Source organism: Octodon degus, unplaced genomic scaffold (assembly GCF_000260255.1).
Source record: "Octodon degus isolate 3935 unplaced genomic scaffold, OctDeg1.0 scaffold00246, whole genome shotgun sequence".
Lineage (NCBI taxonomy): Eukaryota > Metazoa > Chordata > Mammalia > Rodentia > Octodontidae > Octodon > Octodon degus.
In genome coordinates this window covers 1,740,963-1,765,112 of record NW_004524822.1, presented here as the reverse complement: position 1 = coordinate 1,765,112, position 24,150 = coordinate 1,740,963, and the positions used below count along the sequence as shown (strand labels likewise).

At 39.7% G+C, this 24,150-nt stretch overlaps 1 protein-coding gene across 2 annotated transcripts in view; it reads right to left on the bottom strand.

Annotated features, from left to right (window-relative positions):
- Esr1 (estrogen receptor 1) overlaps positions 1-24,150 on the bottom strand; it is a 435,477-nt gene that overhangs the window by 335,128 nt on the left and 76,199 nt on the right. Inside the window, exon 1 of one of the 2 annotated variants that reach the window (XM_023706238.1) lies at positions 9,101-9,268. The exons of the other annotated variant lie outside the window; for it this stretch is intronic. The gene's annotated coding sequence lies outside the window, so the exon portion shown is untranslated. Of the gene's footprint in view, positions 1-9,100; positions 9,269-24,150 lie in introns of those variants that run through there. 2 annotated transcript variants of the gene reach the window in all.

Genomic DNA, 24,150 nt, shown 5'->3' with positions numbered 1-24,150 from the left:
TCATAAAGAAATCAACCAACAACAAATGTTGGAGAGGCTGTGGGGAAAAAGGAACCCTTCTCCACTGCTGGTGGGAATGTAGGCTTGTGCAATCATTATGGAAATCAGTGTGGAGTCTCCTTAAAAAAATAGGACTGGAAATCCCATTCAAACCAGCTATACCCCTACTGGGAATTTTCCTGTAGGAACTGAAAATGTCATATCATAGTGATATATGTGTACTTATGTTTGTAGCAGCACAATTTGTGATAGCCAAATCTTGGAAACAATCAACATGCCCATCACCTGAGGAATGGATGAAAAAGATGTGGTATTTTTATACAATGGAATATTACTCAGCTATAAAGAATGATAAACTTGAAGCCTTCATATTTAAGTGGATGCCACTTGAAGATATATTCTTAAGTGAAAAAACCAAACCCACATGTGTAAATATCATATAGTCTCCCTAGCATAAGAACTCGAAGAAATACAAATAGAAAGGTATAACACAATTAAAAGGAAAGCGAGAACTTGAGGATTGGACAGTGAGGAGAGGGCAAGAAGAAAAGCTGGGAAAAATGACAGGGGCAAAGCCATACATTTATACACACAAGATGGGTAAGGCAAAAGAAATCTTTCCTCCGTTTACACTGGCTATCTCAGGAATTTGGTCATGTGATGGAAAGTTTACCAACACACATGACATAACCAGTTCCTTCTCTTCTTTCACTTCTACCTGTCCTCCCCACTTGCAGCCACAGCCCTGCCTCTCACAGCCTCACCTCCAGCTTTTACTCAGGATACTCTTTGTCTTGATCACTAAGATGCTCAATTATGTGCAGTTTGGCTAGGCTGTAGAACCCAGTTGTTTAATCAAGCAGCAGTCTAGGTGTGGCTGAATGTGTTCTGTAGATACAGTTAACATCTACACCGGTCAATTTTAAGTCCACCTCCATTGTGCAGGCAGGCCTTATCCAATCAGTAGAAAGCCTTCCTGGCAAAAGCAAATTTCCTGCCAAAGAAACTCTACCTCAAAAATGCAGCATTCTGCCCTGCCTGTTCCAAGCTTTCCAGTCTTCCCCACAAATCTTTTCAGCGGCTACAATTGATTGGACCAATTAAAGGGTTTGGGGTAGGGAACCCTTATAGGGTACTTCCCCAAAAGAGAAATAAAGCAGTGTATACAAAAGCTATCCCCAGTTCTACTATATGGCTGTGGAGATATCTCCGTGGCACAGTGCTTGCTTGGCAAGCACAAGCTCCTGAGTTCAAGTCCCTGTACCAAAAAAAGATGTTATTGGGCTGGGGAGATAGCTGAGTGTCATAAGCGCCTGCCTGGCAAGTGCAAGGCCTTGGGTTCTATCCCCAGTACCAAAAAAAAAAAAGCTGTTTGGGTGAAAGAATTAAAATAACAGCTAAGGACTGAAGCCCAGGGAGGGGAGTTACAATAAGCAAAGCGACTGTACTGTGCAGCCCCAGGATCACAGTGGAAAGATTCATTCAAAACTCCAGGAGCAATGTGCTAACAGGGAGATTTGGAAGACAAAACAGTGAAGACATTTATTATAACATTGAGTTACATGTTGCAAAAAAGCCTTGAAAATTTGTTATTTTTTCTAATCTTAGCACATTAAAATACAGACACTGACTTTTAAATTACAAGCAATCAACACAATTTTATTTGCTGGAAAGTGGTATAAGTAACACTCATTAAAGAAAATAAAAACATTTTCTCTTATTGACTTCATTCTTTGGTAGTGTTTTTATATGCAACAACATATTTTTTCTCAAACTTGGAACAACTTGAGCAATTTTTAAAAAAGCACTGCATTATATTCCAAAGTACAAAACACATATCCATGAATTTGTGATGATATAAAAAATGATTGAGTAAATAGAAACATAAATGGGGACACATAAAGAAGTTTCCTTGACAAAATAATTCCAAATAATATATGCAGAAGCTCCACTCTCAAGAAAGAAGTCTCCATTCCATAAATGTGGGCTGTGCCCAGTGACTTCTTTCCAAAGAGTAATGTAGGAAGATGGGAAGTAGAGACCCAACAACGGGCGTAGCTGACAAACGCTACTTCAGCCAGGTAATCAAGGTCAACGTTAACAGACATACATGACATGGATGCTGTATCCACTTGATGTGGTGAGATTAGAATGGCATTTCACCACTTGGCTGGCCTCTGGGAGAACCTATAATTGCATTCCAATCATGAGAAGTACACTAGACAGTTCCCTCTACAAAATGCCTTCCAAGTCCTTCTCAAAACTGTCAAGATCATCAAGAACAATGAAAACCTGAGAAGTTGCCACTGCCTATAGAGACAGGTCAAAAAAAGCATAATGTGACATTCTACATGTGATCCTGGAATTTAAAGTCATGCTAGGTAAGAACTAAGGAAACTGATATGAAGTATGAGCTCTACTTAATAATAAGAGTGTAGCAGTATTAATTGGAATAGACCATACGAATAATACATGATGCTACTAATAGGAAAAACTGAGTGTGTGGTAGACAGAAAATCTCACTGTCTTCCCAGTTTTTCTGTAAACCTAAAACTGTTCTAAAATAAAGGTTTCTAGATTGAAGAATGGTGGTACATGCCTATAATCTCAGCAATCAAGAGGCTGAGACAGGAGAACTGCCGTGAATCCCAGGCCAGTCTGAGCTACATACCGGGTCAAGTCCAGCTGAACTACACGGTTAAATCATGTCTCAAAGAAACCAATTATAATGATGGTGATAGTAATAACAATGTGCCTTTAAATGCATATATCTTTTATTAAGAGTGAAGTATAAAGCTATTTCCTAAATAGACTTATACATACGGAAATCCTAACCCTACTCCCTACTAGAATACTCTGAAATTAACTCATTTTGCCTGTTGTCTACTTTCAGAGCTTGAGACTTCTGCAGCTTTGAGAGGTTTCTTCTGCCTTTTTTGTCCTATAAAACCCAGTGGCACTTAAGGGTCTGGCACCTGGCAGTAGAAGGCTGGTCTTTTTCCAGCCAGAAAAATAGCTGGAATTTCCTCAAAGGAGAGAAGACGTGGGATTGTGTTGACCACTTGGGGCCTTTCTGGAAAGTGGCAGACGGTGTCCCTTTTTCCAGGTACCCACAGCCTCTATGCAATGAGGTTCTGTGGGGAAGGCAACTGGCACTAAATGCCACCTGCCACTTGCCCCCTCAGCCCAGCATTGGCAGCCACACAAGTCCTCACGGGATGGGGTAAAAGTGGTGCTGGGATGGTGACATGAGTTTCTACTACAATAAAACTTACCTGAACAAATCACTGAGTCATAAATCTCTGGCTCATGAGAAAAAATGTGGTCAAATTTCAGAGAATAGGTGTGTATCAATGAAAAAAGGGGTATACAAGGAGGGTGGTTGCAGGTATATGTCATATGGATTTTGGTTTACTTTTAACCCTACAGGGACTTTGTGAGAACTGGCGGACAATAAATGGTCTTAATTATCCATTCACACATTCACTTCCTGTGTTTAAATAATTAGCTTTCTGGGGGAGAGACTTGGGGTACCTGATTTCCAGCAGGCACCTGGAACAATAAAGAGTGACAAAATGGTGTCTTAGTCCACTCATGCCACCTAACAGGATGCCACAGACTGGGTAATTTACTGAAAACGAAACTTACTTCCTCACAGTTCTGTAGGCTGAAAAGTCCAAGACAGAAGGGACAGCCCTTTCATGGTACCTCACTCCGCATAGAAGGCAAAAGAGCCAGGGGCATGAATGAGGAGCTCACTCTTTACAAAGCATCAACCCCACCACGAACACAGAAGTCCTCGTGGCCCGATCACCTCTTGCACATCCCACCCCTGGACGCTATTATAGTTCAAGATCGGTCAGGCAGCAATAGCCAACTTTCCCTACACTCACTTAAGAAGGGATGTTCAAGTTGCACCAACCCACACCTCTGCTTGTTTTCAAGTGCATGCATTCAAGGAGACATGGAAGTGGGTATCAAAAGTGTCACACACATTGTGCTTTTAAAAATAAGCAACTTCAAATCTTGAGGAACTAATCCGGTACACACACCAAGATAACAAGCAGAAATGTTCACGGAAGCCTTAACAAAAGATTATATACATACATACATACGTACATACATACATACATACATACATAGATATCATATGCATATAGACATATATATCCCATTGTTTGTATGCTTGTATGTATTATATATGTGTGTATATATGCATATGTGTAGATATATGTGAAATGGACAACAATCATCATCTATGATAATACTAATTCTTGAAAATAATTTATTCCCAAATTAACTTGCCATCTTACATAAAGTGAAGAAACTAGATTATAGGAAATATATACAATGCTTGCTTCTTTATATTCTACACCATTTTCTGTACTCTTATTTCTACATGCACATTTATTACTTTCATAAATAAAAGAACAACTCGTAAATTTCTTTTTAAATATCCCAACCAAGAAAGATGGAGAGGTAAATTCAATTTCCAACTCCAACAAGATGTTGGCTGACTTTAGTCAAGCAAAAGTTGAAGCCTTTATTTGTAAAATAAGAGTCTGAACTCAACAATCCAAATCCCATACTTCCATAATTCCATGAGTAGAACATATACTTCTACACATTACAGCTACAGAAGAGCCATATCCATGTGTGCCTCATCTTTAAAATCTTAGAGTATTGTTTCCTTAGTACTACTTACCTTTACCTATGCTTCACAGTTTTTTACAACATAAAAACTGAGTAACAAGGGCCGTGGAGATAGCCCCTGAGCTTAAGCACCTGCCTGGCATGTGCAAGATCCCAAGTTCAATTCCCAGTACCACAAAAACAAAAACAAAACTGAGTAACAATAAAATTGGTTCTACCAGCTACCCCACCCCCACTCTTCGGCACCAGCAGTCTATTGGTTACAAGGTCAGGTGAAGAAATTCAACCCTAAGGCCAGCATCGGTGGACCTGCTCAATGGATGGAAACTACCTGCACTCTGAAAACTCCCAACTACTCTTAGCTCTGTGGTTCTCACACACAAATAAAAATTAATTTGGAAAAGACAGCCTATACCAAAATGGTATAGCCTTTGCACAATGCTTTTTAAACAAATATTTGGCCCTGTTTATCAGAGACACATTTTATTCTACCCAATTAATAAACAGTGACAATCATCCTGACCTGCCTGGTATATAAAATCCGCATGTGCAGCAGCTATCAAATGCTCGTTAAAATAGATGAAGACCTAAAGAAGGGAGTGACACAGGGAAGAGGTGGCTGCAGGAGAAGGAGCCTTCTGATGGGCAGTCAGCACCTCAGGGTTTTGGTCTCTGACTGTTTTTAACAAGCCAGGCAACCACTGATAAAACAACTCATCTCTTTGCATATCAGCAACCCCATCTGCAGAATTAAGGGATTATATAACAAAATAGTCTTCAATGGTTCTTCCACTTATAAAATTCGACTTCAGAAGAAATTTTAAAGGAAACATGTTTTTTAAAGAGAAAAATTCATTATCATTCACATTCTACACCAAAGACGACCAAATTCTAAGCATTTAAGAGCCACTTATACTTAATAAATCTACCACCTTTTGATTAAAAACCAGGCCAAAACCATGGAGACAATTCGTAGCCAGACACGTCTACAACACTCTCATCGTGGGGACCCAGAAGCAAAGGGCTCTCAGGACCGCGAGGGGCAGAACTCGAACCTGGAAACGCAGCTTTGGGGTCGTGACTCAGATGCCACGTGCTCAGTGACGTCACACACAACCTTCCGGTCAACTGAATTCTGTCCCTAGGAAACCCCACAGCCCAGTGGTTCTGCCCTGCTCCTGCCTTGGTCACAACTGAAGTGTCTAAATCACACTTATGCCCAGGCCCCGCTCCATACCAGTGAGAGCAGAATCCTGGGGGAGTGGGCGAAAGGAATTGTTTAATTCCCCTGAGTAATTATAATGCGCTGCCAGCTAAAAACCACCGAGTCAAGAAATGAGCCATATGAAGAAAAGGAGGGAATGAGAACAGTTGAAAACGTATTAAAAATCACACAGACTTCAGCTTGCAAGTGCCTGACGCTGTACTTGCTTCTTTATGTCGCCCTGCGCACAACACAGGAAAATACACGCTTAACCACAGGAACTCACGGGACAGTAAAAATAATTTTTTAAAAAACAACTGCCTGTCATTTTCTGAGGAAATTAGAAACTCCCTTTAAAAATTTGGTCAGAAACAAGTTCTGTCTTAGGTAATTAAATGTCACGACGTGGCTTTGGGCTGGGGATGTGGCTCCGTGGTAGCTCTCCAGCCTTGCATGCACAAGGCCCTGGGTTTGATCCCCAGCACCACCATAAAAGGAATGACATGGCTTCCCTGATTTTACACCATCTGGTGTACATATTCACCACCCACAGCTGTCGGGCCTCAGAGTCAGTCCTTCTGGTCTCCCTGCGCTGCGATTTCTCCTCCTCCCGTGTGCACTCTCACATTCACACCGCTCTGTCCCACACTGCCTGCTCCCGGAGCAACAGCATCTAGCTCCTGTGTCCAGGGAAACGCCTAACCAAACCCTTCCTCCCAACTCCACAGCTGCGGTGCTCACCAACACCTTACTTAGGACAGATAAAAAGAAGCGACAAAAACAAAAGCCAGCCCCTCAGAGCTGCACAGGCCTTTCTCTGGCTTTTCCTTGGAGCTACCTGTCACACCAGCTCGGGTGAACCTTCTAAAAGTTGCATCCCATGACCTACCATTCCGACCTTTAGGTTTACATAATAAAACCTCAACACCAACCTGCTAGCCCATCCATCAACTCTTCCTCTTCTTCTCCAGATGAGCCCACCTGTGGTCTTACTCCTAAGCACATATATTCCCACACTCAGGTAAATGAGAGCCTGTTGCTGTTTCTCCAGTAATTAAGAGACATTAGCATCAATCTCTTTAGCTGCCCAATAAGCTGGCTGCTCTTTGTTTACAGTCATGGCAGAGAACAGACAGCTTCTGCTTTGTTATCTACCACTATAAAACTGCTGTAGGAATCGCTGGTACTGCCCACAAATACTTCTCCTTGATTCCTGGGCCTCCTTTTCCTAGCATTTCAGCACCATAGTCTCTGCTTGTGCCAGTTTCCTTTATCCAGGCCTTATCTCCCTTCCTCCATTCCTTTAGGTGTTCACAGTGGCCAACCAAAGTTTCTCCTTCTGATGTCAGCCCTCAGATCCAGCAAGTTCAAGTCCCTATTCCAACTCTTCTTTGCCTACAAAATCCCAAATCTTTCTACTTGCAACCAAAATTGCCAGGAACTTAAAGTGTTTTCATGCCCATTCATATATTTAGCTAATTCCCTGATCATGAACCTTGCCATCCAAACCATCCCAAATCCAACACATCTTCTGGCTGGACCAGACCAGTGGAAGACCTCTCTTGTACTGCACCTTCTCAGTCGTGAGTCCTAGCAGGAGCAGGCCTTGAATATTTTCTGTACAGTTTTGTTTCTCTCTGGCTATAACCCCCCAGGACTGCTCTAACGTGCTACCACGAGTGCTTCTTGGGTTATGATGGGGTTACGTCTAGATAAACCCATCAAAGTTGCAAATGCTTGAAATACCTCTGACCTCCTCAAGACCCTGGCTCAACAGCACAGTGCACAGAAAGGTGCCAGGTGCTGCTGAAGGGAGCTGTGTGCACTGCTGCTGCGAGACACTCACACAGAGGGCTGTGCTGCATGTCCCTAACCCAAGAAAGGTCCAACACTCAGAACCCAAGGCACAGTTTCTTCTTAATACCTATCATTTTGCACTGCAGCCCTAATTCCATCCCCATCATGAACTGGAACATCTATATGTGTCTGTTGTCTGGGGTACACAGCTCACATTATAGACAGTTCTCCCATTCGCTTCTGGTCCAGCCTCCTTCTTTTAACTCCCCTGCCGCTCGAGCCCTTCCCAGCAATGGAACTGGCTGTCTAGAGAGTAGTTATACAGATACATTTGGATGTTTTTCCTTTCCCAAAACAAAGGAATATGAGACGCTGGCACCAGATCCACCTCAGCCCACTCTTTCCTTACAGTGAGATGAGAGACAAGTCGTATAAAATGATGCTAAAAATGAAGCCATTAACAAACCAAAAGAAATAGTTTTAACTAATGTATAGTCATTTAATGGTGACTGTACCTAGTCTCAAGTTGTTTCTACTTGCCCAATCAGCTAATTCTGTTAATGAGCCCCAAAAGAATCTAGAAAAACTCTGGCTTCCTTCCCTTTCCTTTGCAGATGTTCACCATCGTGGATAGAGGACATTTTCCTAAATATAGACCATCTAAACCACTCATCTCTAACCACTGTGAGCATCACAGACTTTTACAGAAGGAAGCCAGTGGTACAAAGCAAAGACAAACCAACTCTCCTAGTACTTGTGCAAAGACCAAACTATGAATCTACCACAAACTGCTTACACTTTTAGATAATACAGAAAGATTATGTGCAAGGTCACAACCCATCCATGACTAATTGGTCCCCAGTGACCCTGAAACTGTTACCCATTCTTGGCATGCAGCACCTTGTTTAGGAACAGAAAAGTTCAAACAACACAACTTAACTTCAAACAAAATGTCAAAGTTATTCATTCTCAGACCAACCGCTTGTCCCTCCCCTATCACCAACTTCATTGTTTTCTGTGAGATGTTGTATTTCCCAAAATAGCACCATTCGGTGTAATCAAAGCCTGTATTTGAAAAGGGAGCAATAAATAAAAATCTACCATTCCCTATCTCTGCTTGCAAGTAAACTTCACCAGCTAGCAGAATGGATTTGGTCCAAATTCATTGCAAAACTGACGGTGATCTTCCAAAACCTTCTCTAATTTCCTGAAAGCAATATTCCTGACAATAAACCTGCTCAACCAACTTATTCCAACTCCACAAAGAAATTACTAGAACAACCACTTCATACAAAATATCTTGTCCCAATCTCTTTGCCCTCTTATTTTACAAACTCTTCTTTTTATCTTACCATGGTGGCGAATATGTTAGGTATGTTTATTTAGTTGAAAAGCCATCTGACACCATAGCATTCGTGAAACTCACAATCCAAAAGTGAAACTCACCCATCAAAACTGACCGAGACAGAGGAATCATTTTTCCAGCATGAACCTCCAACAGCCCAATCATTTGCCAACAGAAGAAATGAGAGCTTTTTTGAAAATCAGATTCTGTATGTCAGTTTTGACCATGACCACAACCAGCAGGCTCTTCCTCCAATGAATCAGTGGGAAAGAGACCACGGCTTCTACTTGCACAAAAACTTGTGCAGTGAAGAAACAACCCTAGCTGTCCTGTGTCACGAGGTTGCCCGCCAGAAGGCTACCTGACTCCACCAGTGACCTCCTTTGACTTGTTCAAGGGTGAAAGCCTCCAGTTGCCTCCCAGCAGCTGACTCCAAGCATGGACTCTGGCACTGGAAAGTATTCTTTATCAATGGCTTTCAGCTCCTGTGAAAATGGTGAGGAAGGGTTGTTCCAGAGCATTAGTGTTGAGAGGGATGAGATGAGAATGCATTAGTTTGCAGGACAGCTGTAGCAAAGCACCAGCTGTCTCACAGTTCTGGGAGAATCCAAAATCAAGGTGTTGGCAGGGTGGTATCTTCCGAGGGCTGTGTTCAAGAACCTGCTTGTGCCACTCCTTCACTTGATAGCTTACTGGCCATCTGTGGGGGCCCTTGGCTTATAGAAGCACCATTCTACTCTCTGCCTTAATCTTCACTTGACTTTCTCCAAGCGTGTGTGTGTGTGTGTGTGTGTGTGTGTCCACGTACCTGCGTGTCTGTATTAAAATCCCTCTCCATTATTTTAAAGTCACCAACTCCAGTCCTAAGAATTAAGGCCAACCCTAAGTACTTCCTCTCAACTCCATTACCTCCATCCGGTAAGACCCTCTCCAAATAAGGGTATGTTCTGAAATACCGAAGATTAGGACTTCACCATACCATTTGTTGAGAGAAACAATTCAACCTATCATGGAAATACATTTAAGATCCCGGAGCAGAGGGAGGTTTAATAATGCAAGAAACAGCAGATTTGCATCCCAAATGACTGAGGGTTGTTTTTTTTTTTTTTAATGAGAGGAAGTGTAAGCCTATTTCTGTTGCTTTACAATTTCTCCACTGTACCACCACTCAGATTTTATCTTTGTAGCCCCTCTGTCAAGCAGTCTTTAGCATTTAAGAATATATTAAGGCTGGACAACAGATCAGAATTTAAAGTTTTGTAGCTTATCTGTTAGTCTGGGCTTCCCAGTGAACAGAATTTAATTTCGAGTAGCTCCCTGGTATGTAGGTTTTCTGGACCCTTTGTCTCTCTGGCTATACTACTCAGTTTTCCCCAATGGCTCTTGGTCATAAATTTGGCTAAAGGTAGATAATGTTTGTTTTTTTTTACTTTGATAATGATTTTGATTAGTAGTTTACTCTGCCATGTATATTGCCAAAAATTTGGCCTTAATAAATCACATAAAGCAATCTGAAACCAGTCCTCTCCTCTCCTTGTCCTCCTCTGGCAACATACCTAGAGTCACAAAAAGCGACTGATAGTTTCATAACATGATGCAGGAGTTCCTATAGAAATTATTAGCAACAACTTCTTCATTATTTAGCAGTGTATTTGAGAGAATTCAGAGGCTCAGACTGGTGCATATGTTGGAAGGGTCACCCTTGCATGACCTGTGGGTGCCGTGTCACAGTGCCCAGGACAACTGAGACCCTTTCTGATATTTCATGCCCTGTTGTTCCAAATCTCTCTTCCTGCATCAGTGTGATAAATCAACTGGCACAAAGTATGATTTCCCATTATATGGCCCTGTTAAACACCCACGTTCCTTGGATTTCCACAATGACTCCATGTAACCTTTGTGACTAACAAAACCAAAATGAGGCACTTGGGCGGGAGGTGGGGAGGTTGGTCTGCTCACTTTGTTAGAAACACCGTCCTTCGCAAAGCAACCTCCTGAGAAAGGCAGGGGAGTTTTGATTTAGAAAAAGAAAATGATAGTCAACAAATTAATTATTTAAACACATTCTATCCCCAAGAAATTTCTTACTCCCTGTAGTTATTTGTCAGGTTTTTTTAAATTACAAAACACTTGCTCATTTTATAACTTCAGATTGTACCATATAAAATTTAAAAAACATAGTGTAAAAAGTAAAAGTCTCCTTTGTTTGTACTAATTTCTCCCCAAACCTAATTACTGTTCATACGTAAAGTATCTAAACATCTGTATTTATATTTAGGCATGACACACAACGTTGCTTATTCAAAAAATAGGATCTATCTGACATTTGACCTATAAACAACTCCTTGGCTATTTTTTAAATAATAGTCTTAATTTTTGGCCAGTGGAGAAATAACAACCAAGGTGTACTTCCATGAACACAGGCAGCCAGTGTGCTGCAAGAAAGTCCAGCTGATTCTCTACTGCAGGACTACATTTTCAACAAGTTATCCCAGGAAAAGTGGAAACTTTAGAACAAAGCTGGATGAAGAGTATTTCCTGTGCTGTGGACAAAGGTGGGGGATTTCATTACTTCCAAGTGCCCAATTTTTCTACTAAGAGAGGATAAATGCTTTCAATTACATGAATTCCCATCAGGCGGACAACAATAGGCATGGGTACAATTCCATAGCTTTTGAGCAATAAAAAGTATATCACAGGATGGAGAAGAGGACAAAGAGAAACAGCTCTGCCTCCATAATAAGTCCTTATCTGCAAAATGCTGCTGAAGCACATTAGCTGGAAATTTTAAGCAAATAAGTTGTACACTATTTCTGAGTGATTTACAATACTTCTGCAGAAAATTCTAGTATAATCCGTGCATATCTAGGGTATCTTACTGATTTGGGGCTTCCTTTATATTTCTCCTGGGTTTGTTTTTTTTTTTTTTTCATTTTGCCCTCTTTTTCTCTTCAAGTGTTTTTCTCTCTAATCTGAATATTTTTGCTTTCTTATCTTTTTTTGGCTCAGAAACAACTGAAATAATAAAAATAATCATCTCCAAGTCTAATTTAAGGTGAAACATAGATTTCTATCAAAGACTCTTCATCTGTCTAAACTCTCTTTGCATCCAATTATGAAACATTCTTTGAGGATGAGAGACTTGGTTAGATTTATATAAAAAAAACCCACACATTAACTATATGAAAATTAATTAGAGTAAGCACTGTTGCTTAAAATTCTTAATACTGGTATGATGTTTAAGACTGTCACTTTGATTGGTTTGAAAGCCACCCACACACTTCTGGATGGGTTATGGAGGTGGCATTGGGCACTGCCTGGTCCTGAGTCTCTTGCTTTCTGGTACTGTCCCCCTGCTGTGCCATGCCCTGAGCAGTTGCACCTCGCACACGCTTCTACCATGATGTTCTCACCTGGGTGCTGGCAAACCATGGACTGCATCGCCTAGAACCAGGAGGCCCATGGAACCTCTCTCCCTTGACAGTGTGGGTGTGTGGTACTTGTGTCTCAGTGATGGGAAGGCTACCAAATGCAGTTGGTTTAATTCTCCTTTGCTTTGTTCATATGGAAAGAAGTGGGCAATTGCAGGGTTATTCTTCATAGTTTCAATTTAATTTTTCCCAGTTATATTTATCAATGACATTTAATTATAGTCCCATGAAGTTAAATATTCGTTACAGCTATACATCAATTATATTTAATAGCTGGACTATAGTTGAAATTATATCTGGTTTTCTTAGTCATGACTATATTTTTCATTCTGTCGAACAAATATTTCATGAGTTCTGCCTCAATTTAATAAATATTTATAATGAAATCTCTTGGGAGAAAAATAGTTTTTCAATTTTAATTTCATTAACATTCTAAGTTCAGCTCTGAGAAGACTGTGACAAGTGCTGCTTAATATTTTCTTATTTACAAATGAAATTTTAAGAGCATACAATGCTCAAGTGAATTGCTCAGATCTACAGGAATGTCACCACATATCATCAGCATTAGTCACAGAGATAAAGACTTTCTTTCTTGTTTACTTATCATATCCCTGTCTCCCATGCCTCTATTCCTTCTGTTCTGTTTATTCCCTCCAGGCCAATGTAACTTGAGTTCTCTCAACCCCTCCTCAGAACTCTTAAAATGCTTCTGTAAGCTACCATGCCATACCTTACCACAACCTTCCTTTTCTATTATTCAAAAAAAAATTAAATCTCATTTTCTTGGATGTGTATTGATTGACAGGAATGTAAAAATAAATATCCAACCCTTGAATCATTATTTTTCCATGCACCTTTTATAGAAACCTAATATATCCCAGAACACATGGTCTAACCTGTCTAGCCTAATCTACCATCCTTCCAGTTTCCTGTCTCTCAGTTACATTAACCCTCACTCAGGTACATACAGTACAGACATTCACTATCTATCCTGTTACCAACCCTGTCCATTTAGATCCTAAATGTTCCATGGAATTCTACTACTCACTATTTCAACTGCCACTGTGACAGCCCAGAGAAGAAATAAAAGATGGTCTCTATTTACCAGAACTTGCTAAGGACTATATCCTGGTGGAATTACAGTAGGTAAGTGCTACTAAACAAATTATCCCACCTTCTCAGGCTATTTGGGACTCTCCATTCAAAGTCGAGGGAATCTACTCAAAACCATAAGTTGTCTCTTCTGACAGCAGTGAGCCAGAGTTCAATCTCTCAGAAAAACTTCCTACCAAGTGATAAAAGATGTATGCGTTCCATTTGCTATAACAAGAGAGTGCCTTGTTTACTTTTCTCATTGCTGAGACAAAATGCTAGACACTCAACATTAAAGGAGGAAGGTTTATTTTGGCTATCAGTTTGTAGAGGTTTCGGTCCACAGCTGACTGGCTCCAAGGCAGGGTGGCATGGCAGAGGGATATCACAGAAGAGAGACATCTATGGTGGAGCAGGCAGGAGGCAGCGAGCAGCAGGCCACAAAGCCAGCTGCCCTTTGCTTTTTACCCAAGCTATAAGCCTTTGGGTGGTACCATCCACACCCAGCTTGGGTCTTTCTGTTATTCACACCATAAACTCCTTTAAGCCAATCAATAGATAAATAGGACCACACATGCTTAATCAGTATCATAGACCCAAAATCCTAGCATGCCCAAAAGCCCCATCTATGTGTATGAGGCTTTTAGGGGGACATCTAGATACTAGCCACAACAATGGACTGTGCTGTTTACATGATGGTTACACTAAGGTGCACAGAAAGTCAACCCAACCTTATCTGAAAACATGAACTGATTGATCTAGTAGGTTGTAAAATTTGCAATATCAAAGATTCCACCCTGTTGCCCATTGCATCCACTGTAGTGAACACCATGCACAGCAAGTAGCAAGAGCTCAGTGCACACACACTGCACGTATTCACATCTCTACTGTCTCTCAAGTATACAGTAATGTTGCGATCAGTAATAGTCAATCAAATCAAAAAGATTTGTCATCAAAAAGATCAGCAATAGTCCTAAATCAAGACAATAATTGAAATCAAAAATTATTTCTCAATATGAATTCAAAGGTTATGAAAAAATCAATTAATATTGAAAACAGCTTTAAATTTTTTGGACAAGGCAATAAAACTCTGATTGTAAGGTAGGTAATGATCAATGTGTTCAAAATACACTTTCCTTGCAGTGTACCCTGCTGATGCTGACAAAAATGTACAACTTTACTGATTCTCAAATAAAATCTTGCCTGTTCCCACCATCACCAGCAATAGAAGATCACATGACTTAATTTGACTTAAACAGCTTGAATCACTAACATCACATAATTTTAGGAGTATTTTCCCCTGTTCTCTCACTAATATGAACAACAAAACCTTATTCTGGAGGCTCATGAAAACAACTCTTTGACAGCAGGATGACCCAGCCTGAGGATAAAACAGACAGACATATGGCAAATGGCAGAGCAAAAATCTGGGAAGAACCCAGGTCTTTGATAACATTATTACCCCAATGATTCAGCCAACTCTGGATTCCAGCCCATCCCACCCCACATCTGGAATCTCTGCTTTGTAAGATTAATTTCCAAAAGTTCAAAACCAGTTTGAGTTTTTTGCTAAAATGCGTACTATCTGATAATTACCTTATGAAAGATATTTTCTTAAAAAGAGAACTGATACAGGCTTTGGGAGAAGATCTAAAATCACTCTTTAATGTTATTGAGTAGCTGGATTTCCCATTAAAGATAAACTTGGCCTTTTTATTCATATTGAAAGATCTACTTCTACAAAGGTAACAGACAATGCAGAGCAAAAAACGAGTGTCTATCCAATTTTCTTATTAAAAAATATTCATTCTACCAGGTCATGTTGAGGTGTCTTTTCATTTGAAACCCACAAAAAGCTCTATGAAGTAAGTACTGTTAATCATATGTTTAAAAGGAAACTAAACCCATAAAAGATTACGTGATGCTTAACTAGCCTCACAAAATCCCTGAGAACCAGGACTGTGTCATAAAACTATCCAACTTCAAAACCCACGTTCTCTTCGCAACACTCTGTTGCCTTCCAGAATTGAATTTGGTAAATATTAGGCTCCAGTACCCAAAACTAGTAAGATAGTGATTAGAATGGTACAAGTGACAGGTAGACACCACAATAAACTGTTAAAGATTTTAGAAATAATGCATAGTAAGAATATGGACATACAAATTGCCATCTTCAGTGCAGTTGCTTAGTTCACAGGTATCAGTATATATAGCTAGTCAGGGTGAGAATCTTTCCAATTAACTGCTAGATTAAAAAATCTTCTGAAGAGTCTCAGGATCATTGCAAAAAGGGGATAGAGATGAATGACTATTTTGTATCTGTGTATTCAAAATGATTAGGATAGATATATAGCTACATGCTCTTAATTCAATGAATAGAGGGATTTGTTCTAATAGTGTCTGTAAATAGGATATCATGCCTGCATCTTGTACAACAAATAACCACTAGGAAGACAGTATGCAATGTGTTAATTATTGAAACTGTCCTACCAATTTGATTTGAAGCTGTCTCATTGCTATTTACTTCTCAATACAATTATGGGGGAAAAAAGAATATGGACATACACACATACCTGTCAGTCATCTATTAATCTATGTATTTTCTTAGGTACAGAAATCTTACTCTAGGAATTTACCCTCAGGAGCTTTTTCAACAGAAGTAAAAATGTATGTAGATGCTTTATAGAGCAGCAAAGTTGTTTTTTTGTTTTTGTTTTGGTTTTGGTTTTGTTTTGTTTGTAGTACCAGAAATTGGACTCAGGACCTTGTTCTTGCCAGGCAAGCACTTATTCTACTGAGCTATCTCCCCAGCACAAAGGTTATTTTTGATTTAAAAAAAAGGATTACAAACTCTAACATTGATGAGCTGGTTGAGTGAGTTATGGAGCAAAACTTAATAACAGAATATTATTATTACAGATTATATAATTACATTGCATTAACACCGTAGAAACATTGAAAACTGTGTGTAATATAACTTTAGGCCAAAAATCATAATACAAATCATTTGTATTCTATTTAAAATTATTTTCAAAAGTAAACAATATTAAGAGAGTAGGATTTTGTATGGGTTTTTCATTTTTTAGTCTTAGTAAAATTAAATTTATTTTATATAAGCGCCACTACTTCTTTTTTATAATAAGCTGAAAGCACTTAATCTATTACTATATCATACTTAAGAACAAATATTGAACATTTTTAATTTTTTCTGCATTTGAGAAAAAAAGATAAAACAGCAATGAAACAGTTTCAAGGGCCGGCCTGATAGCTCAGTGAACTAAAGTGCCTGCTTAGGCAGAGTGCAGTGGCCGGGGTTTGATCCCCACCTGCTGTGCCAGCCCTGCCCCTGGGGCATGCTGAGATGGCAACTGAGACTGGGTGTGGTGGCATGCACCTGTAATCCCAGCACTTGGGAGGCTGAAAACAGGACAATCACTATGAGTCTGACCTACCAAGTGAGACCCTCTAGGCCCTGTATGTAAATGCATAAATAAAGTTTTAAAAACAGGTTAATAGGACAGTTACAATAATTAATACATTGCATATTGTTGTCTTCATAGTAGTTGTTCAGAAAATAAAATGCAGACATGATATCTTGTCTGAATGATATTAGTAAAAACCTTTCTTCTCATTGAACTAATAGAAAGTAGCTGTATATTGATCTTAACTATTTTATATATATATTTATATACATATTTTTTCACTATAAAACAGTCCTTTATTTATATCCCTCTTTTTCATTTTGTTTTGTCAACATGGATGTCCCATTGCTGTTAGAGAAGTTGTATTTGGAGAAGTCTTTAAAGGATCTTTTCATACTTGACGCCAGTCCAAATATTGTAGATACTTGAATTCAGCAAAATAACTCAATATGGTCCAATAGTCCATAATAGTGGTGAGTTACCAGCACAACTGGCAATTGCTAAAGTTGCTGACTTGAGCCTTTTAAAACTCAGGATATTAATACATAAGCTCTACTACTCCTAATAGAATAAAACTGAGTAGCTTTAGCTCGATTTTATTTGGAAAGTCCCGACAAAAACACCAAGGTCCACTCCCTGGCTTTGGGGTGTTTTTCTTTACTTGTAAAATTCCTGGCTGTTAAGGCGAATTATAGACAAATTTATTCCAACAAATTTAACATCTAAAAACATTAATTCAAGGGGAGTTTTCTCCCAAAATAGAACTACAGGAAAATTGCCCGTGGATTACCTAAATATGATCAAAATTATAAAAAATATAGATATTAATTTCTCTTTAATCCCTCCTCATTATAATCTCACAGGGCAGGGAGTATGGCTTCTGGTTAGAGTCAAAATCAGATATATTAAGGATCATATTAAGTTGAATACACAGCCAACTGTTTTAAATGGTATTTAAAAAACTATGATAATCACTCCTTATTCCCAGATGAAAGGACAAATTTCTTTAGATTCTCAGAGTATTATTATAGGTTGAATGTCCCTCCCTGTCCTGAATATTTGAGATCAGAAATGTTTGGGATTTTGTTTTTCTTCTTTGCAGATCTGGAGTATTTACATGTGCTTAGTGGGATATCTTGGGGACAAAACCAAGTCTGAACACAAAATTCATGTGTACTTCAGACACATCTCGGATCCACAGCTCGGGTAATTGTATGCAATGTTTTTAGCGTGCCTATTTTGACTGCAACATGACATATGAGATCTGGTGTGGGATTTTCTACCAGCAGCCCTCAAAAGTTTCAGATTATGGAGCATTCTGGGTTTCAGATTTCCAAATTCAGAACGCTCAACCTGTGTAAGTCTTTGTTAACAAGTGAACTTCATCAGCTCGTTTCTTCTAAGAAGGCACACTTGGAAAAATAGTTTAAGAAGTAGACTCCAAGTCCAGGTGGCCCAGTGAAGTCTTCGTGAGGTCATGTATGATTCTTGCATTAAAATCTACCTCTATGTGTAAGACAATATCAAGACAATAAAATGTCCAGAAACTATAGGTTGGTATGCAAATTGGTAGGCAATCATTGCCCATTAAAGAGCAGGTTTGCTATTACCAGGAAAGTGAATTAAAAATAGAGAACTACAGTCTTTGCACATGTTCCAGGAACTCCTAGGCTTATTCTGAGAGCAATGACCAACCCAGAGTGCCAACGCCAAGGGTCCTCTGGCAAGAGGAAGACAAAGTCCTATGAAAGTTGTAAGAGCAAGACTGAATTTTTACCTTTTTAAGAAATAATTTTAGATTTCAAAGAAATGTTATAAAAATAGCACAAAATATTCCTATATATTTACATAAATTCCTTAAATATCCACCTTTTAAAGTACCAATATTTTATCAAATTTATTTTATCATCTTTTAATCATTCTATCCATCTATAAATCCATTATCTTTCACAATATTCTAGATATAGATACATAGATAAATATATAGATAGATACAGAGATAAATTATGCTTTTCTGATATGCTTAAGAGCAAGTTGTACATATCTGTATGGACTTGCAAAAACAAGGTCATGGGCCAGCCAGACAGCTTAGCAGACTAAAGCACCTGTTTAGGCAGAGCACAGCAGCTGGGGTTCAATCCCTGGTATCCGTGCCAGCCCTGCACCCAGGACACCCTGAGAAAGCGACTGAGACTGAGTGTGGTGGCGCGTGCCTGTAATCCAAGCACTTGGGAGGCTGAAAACAAGAAAATCACTTTAAGTCTGATCTATATAGTGAGACTCTGTAGACCCTATACTAAATTTTTTTAAAGGTCATAGTTCTCTTATTTACCTAAATTGTCAAAAATCAAGAAATTCAGATAGATACACTGCTATTTTCAAAGCTATGAACTTCATTCTGAGTTTGCCAGTTGTCTTACTAGTGCCTGTTTTTGATCCAAAATGCAAACCAGGATTACACTTGCACTTAATCATCATGTCTCTCTAGCTTCTGTGATCTAGAATAGCTTGTGGCTTTGACAACTGTGAAGAGTTTCAGCCAGACTTTTCGTAGATGTCCCTCAATCTGAGATTTTCTGATGCCCCTTTCCCGTGAAGGGTCTCAGGAAAGAGCACTGCAGAAATGACGTTGCTTCTCCTTTGTGTGTTAAGTCAGGAAGCACAAGATGTTAATTTGTACCACAGCAGGTGTCAGCTTTGATCACCTGGATAAGGGAGGGTCTGCCAGAGCTCTTCCTCTGTGGAAAGAAACTACTTCCCTTTACAACTAGTAGATGCCTCTTACAGAGGTACCTTGAGACTCTGAAACTGTTTACTTCCCAACTTATTAGCCCTTGCTAATTTTTCTTTTATTTTTAATGTATTTGTTACAGGGTCTCACTACACAGGTTGGACTCATAGTGATCCTGCTGTTTTCAGCCTCGGTGGTCCCCAGTGCTGGGATTACAGGTATGCACCACCATGCCTGGACTCAGTGGTCAGCTCAGCACGCCTAGGAGCAGAGCCAGCTTGGCATGCAGTACAGGGGATTGAACCCCCGGTCTCTGCGCTTGCCTAAGCACGCGCTTAATCAGCTGAGCTATTTCGCTGGCCCTGCCCTTGTGAATATTAATGACACCTTATCCATATATAGATTTGGTATCAATGACCCTTCACTCAAACACTTCTTGTTCCACCAACACCCCATGCATACACATACACACACGCACATGCACACACACACACACACACACACACACACACACACACCCCTTTCCTTCTTCCTGGGCACACAGTTAAAATGCAAGTTCCAGTCTCTTCAGTCAGGGGTGAGAGTAGGAATGAAATAACTAGCTATAGCCCATAGTACTATGATTGTCAATGAGATAAGTCCTTTCCCAGGTCAAATGTCCCCCATGATCCCACCAAGTCTTTGCTTCTCATTTATTTGGATGCATACGAGAAAGCAGAGGGCTCTAAGGAGGCTTTGGTAGTTGTCTCAGGAGACTGTTGAGTTGCACTATTCAGCAGTCAACGAGCTTGAGTGAGGGCAAACACGTCCTTACTGTTGCTAACTTCTAACTGGAATTTGGCATTTTTATCATTCATGAATATACACAACAAATATTAAAGGGTTAGGAATGCCTATGGCTTTGGTACATGTATTTCACAGCACATCTACACAGCACAGTGACCTGGAGATTTACCCATCACTAATTTGAAATAAAAGTTGAATTTTAATTATTAGATCTGTTGCTATGTCTTTTTCTCACATATGGAAAAAAACCCTAGGAGGAGTTTCAGAAACTCCTCCAAACTGCTCACGGAGTCCAAGACATAAAATAGGATAAGATGGAGGGAGTGTTTCACTCAGTCACTACATTTTAAGGAGTCTCCCAGAAACACAGGTGTAGAGTATCGGCATTAGAATTTGTGTGACAGAGAAACTCTTCTGAACTTAAGCTGAGATTTATGAGGATATTTATTGAGCAATTATCCTAGCCTGACTAATAGAAGAATAAAGCTGTAAATTTGTAAAATTATATGCATAGGAAGAAAGTTGAATCCAAGGGATGGAATGCAATCATTAAGAAGAGAAAAAAAAATAGAAGACAAGCCCTGAATTTGGGGCAACTGCTTTAATTTTGAAAGGAAGACAAAATGCTGTTAATAAGGCAGATGAAAGAATTGTCTCAATGGAATAAAGAGCCAAGAAGGTATAATCGAACAGATCATATAAATCTTGCATCAGATTTTCAATTCTCAGATATCGTAATACAGACAGTCATTCTATATAATCTCTGTTAAAAAAGATAAGAAACAAAATCATTTCAGTAGATTTTCTCAACTATATCTGCCATTTACAAGACAACTCGTATTGAAAGACTACAAGGCCAGGTTTCCTTATCTATTAGAAAAAATTGTTGTGCTCAACGGCCTGCCAAAGAGCCCATGCACCTCTGTCACGTAGCTGTCACAAAGGAGAGTAGCCCTGCTTCCCTAACTTCCTGTCCCCCCGCCACTAGCAGTCCATTTCCTGCTCACTGAAGGAACTGAAGAATAGATTAAGAAAATTAGTTTTTCTTCTATCAAAAGTGTAGTGTGATAGTGCAAATATTCTGGCTATGGAGTAAAGTGTGTCAATAATTTCAAAAATAATAATTTAAGGCCTAGAGATAGAGCTCAGTGCAATGGTTCTGGGTTACATTTCCAGGGCCACAAAAACATTAATAAATCAATGAACTAATTAAAAACATGAACCTTATGCTGTTTACAGGTAAATAGTAACCTTGCATGTCTTTAGTTCTTGCAACATGGATGTGGAAATCTCATATATAAAATCAGTATGAAGTTCTCATCCATTCGGAAAACTTCAGTGGCAACGTCCTGTGGAAAATGGACACATAGACTCATTTTGCTACAGCGTATAAAAAATAAAATAAAATAAACTGCCTCGCATCCCCTCCGAGACGTTTTCATCGGTGGCACCTGGAAGCGCCACAGGTGTGGTGTGGCAGAAGCAGACAAAGGTGGTGTGACAGCGGCTTCCCGCTGCGCCCCCTCTCTCCTCCCAGATTCCAGCTTCTTTGCTTTTATCCTATCTGAGCAAGGAGCTATTATGCAGGCGGGAGGCTGAGAGATTTTTTCCGTAATCAATAGCCATCTGTGAAGAATGACAAAAGAGCCAAAAAGGACTCTGACCTATGCTACCAAAGAATTTTCCAGACTTGAGACTCTTTCTATGAAAAATGCCAGAATCTGAGAAATCCTACTAACGCCTCCTTCTTATAGTTTCAGGGAGAGAGTGCTGCCACCTACAGGGAGCATATAGAATTGATATCTATAAAAAAAACCATGGACTCGACCTGTCTTTCCAAGGGTCAGAAGCTAATGAGGAAAACGAATAGCTGTAACGCGCCGAAGGAGTGGAATAAAATAACCATTTTAAGCTTTACACCCAATGTAGTTAGTGTCTTAATTTTCCAGTATGACAACCACCAGCCACATGCTGTTACGCAAATGAAACAGTTAATATGACTGAAGAAGTCTCTTAAATTCTCACATTTAATAGTTTAGTTAGCTCAGATTACTTTTTAAGCAAGTGATATTTCTATAGTTTAATTTTATATGTGAATTTGAACGCTGTTAAGACAGTATTTGACTTCTTAAAGCAGACTGTATTCCTTTGATCAATTTGAACTTGGAATTACTATTGATCAATAAACAAACAACCATGGCTAGCATCTTTAATTTTTGGAATTGTAGTCAGAACAGTGTGGCCAATAAACCAATTGCTTACTATGTCTTGCTTTTGAAACTCAAAGTAGAATCTTGATTTTTTTTTTTTAATGTATTTGGTACCAGGTCTCACTACGCAGCTCAGACTCATAGTGATCCTCCTGTTTTCAGCCTCCCCAGCCCTGGGATTATAGGTGTGCATCTAGTCTCGATGGCCAGCTCACCGCACCCACTGTTGGGGCCAGTGTGGCATGTGGTGCCAGGGATCTAACCCAGGTCTTTGTGCTTACCTAAGCAGGCACTTAGTCCACTGAGCTATCTCGCCAGCCAAATCTTGATTATTAATACAACATAAACTTTGTAAGCTGATGCCCAATTTTGCATTTTCTAGTTGCCACGAGCATCCACCAAATGTTCCAAATGCTGTGAATACAGAGGGGAGCACCTGTTGTTTCCTTAGTTCCATCAACAACGGATTCTAAGGCTTAGCAACACTTGGAGAATGAGTTTTCTTGGAGTTAATAAGCCGTGTTACTGTGAAAGACAAGAATACTACTCATTTTAGCTAATCATACTTAAATTTTAATTCTGATATTTACTCAGCCATTGAAAACTGAAATGCATCTACAACACTTGAGGTGTCTGAATCTACTTTTTCAAATGGACGAGTAATTATACACACAAATCAAACATACCTAATGAGAACTGTGTATCTGAATTGAGATGTGCTGTAAAGTGAAAAAAACACACTGAATTTTAAAGACTTACTAGAGCAAAAGGTAATATAGCTCATTCATGGCTGTTTATATTGATCACGGCTTAAAACTATGATGTTTTACTTATATCATCTCAAGCAAAATAGAAGACTAACTACATCAGCTTAGGTTTTTTTGGAGGTTATTAGAAAATTTTATATGAGAAGGGTAACTGGCACATTACATAATGCCATTCTGATTTAAAGCAAAAAAGGAAGGAGTTCTGAATCACCTGAAACTGTATTTACATGTGTCCTGTTTGATCCCAGATTAATTTAAAAACCATGTAGCAGACACTGGTACTTGTGTAGGTTAACATAATGTAACTTTTAGAAAATACAATCTACGTCTATCTTCAATGATCGTCGTCATGCCTGATAAATATCTCAAAATGGTAAGAAATGATTTTGATGACTGCAACCACACGACCTAGCACGGTTAATGAACTGCTGACAGGAATCACACAGTTTAAAGAAATTCCACTAAACGCGCCTCGCCTCTCCCTTCCCCGCCGGCGTCCCGCCGCGGCTTCCCTGGTGCACAGCTTTCGCTCCAAGTCCGCGCGGCTCTCCCTGCTCGGCTCTCTGCCCCGCCCAGCCTTCCCCACGCACAGCACGCGGCCTCCCGAGCCCTCCCAGCTGGCCCTTAGCTTTCGAAGCACCTTCCTCCAACACAGAAGCACTTTCCTCGGCAAGGATAGCTCCTAGTCTGCAAACATCCTACCTCCTTTTTC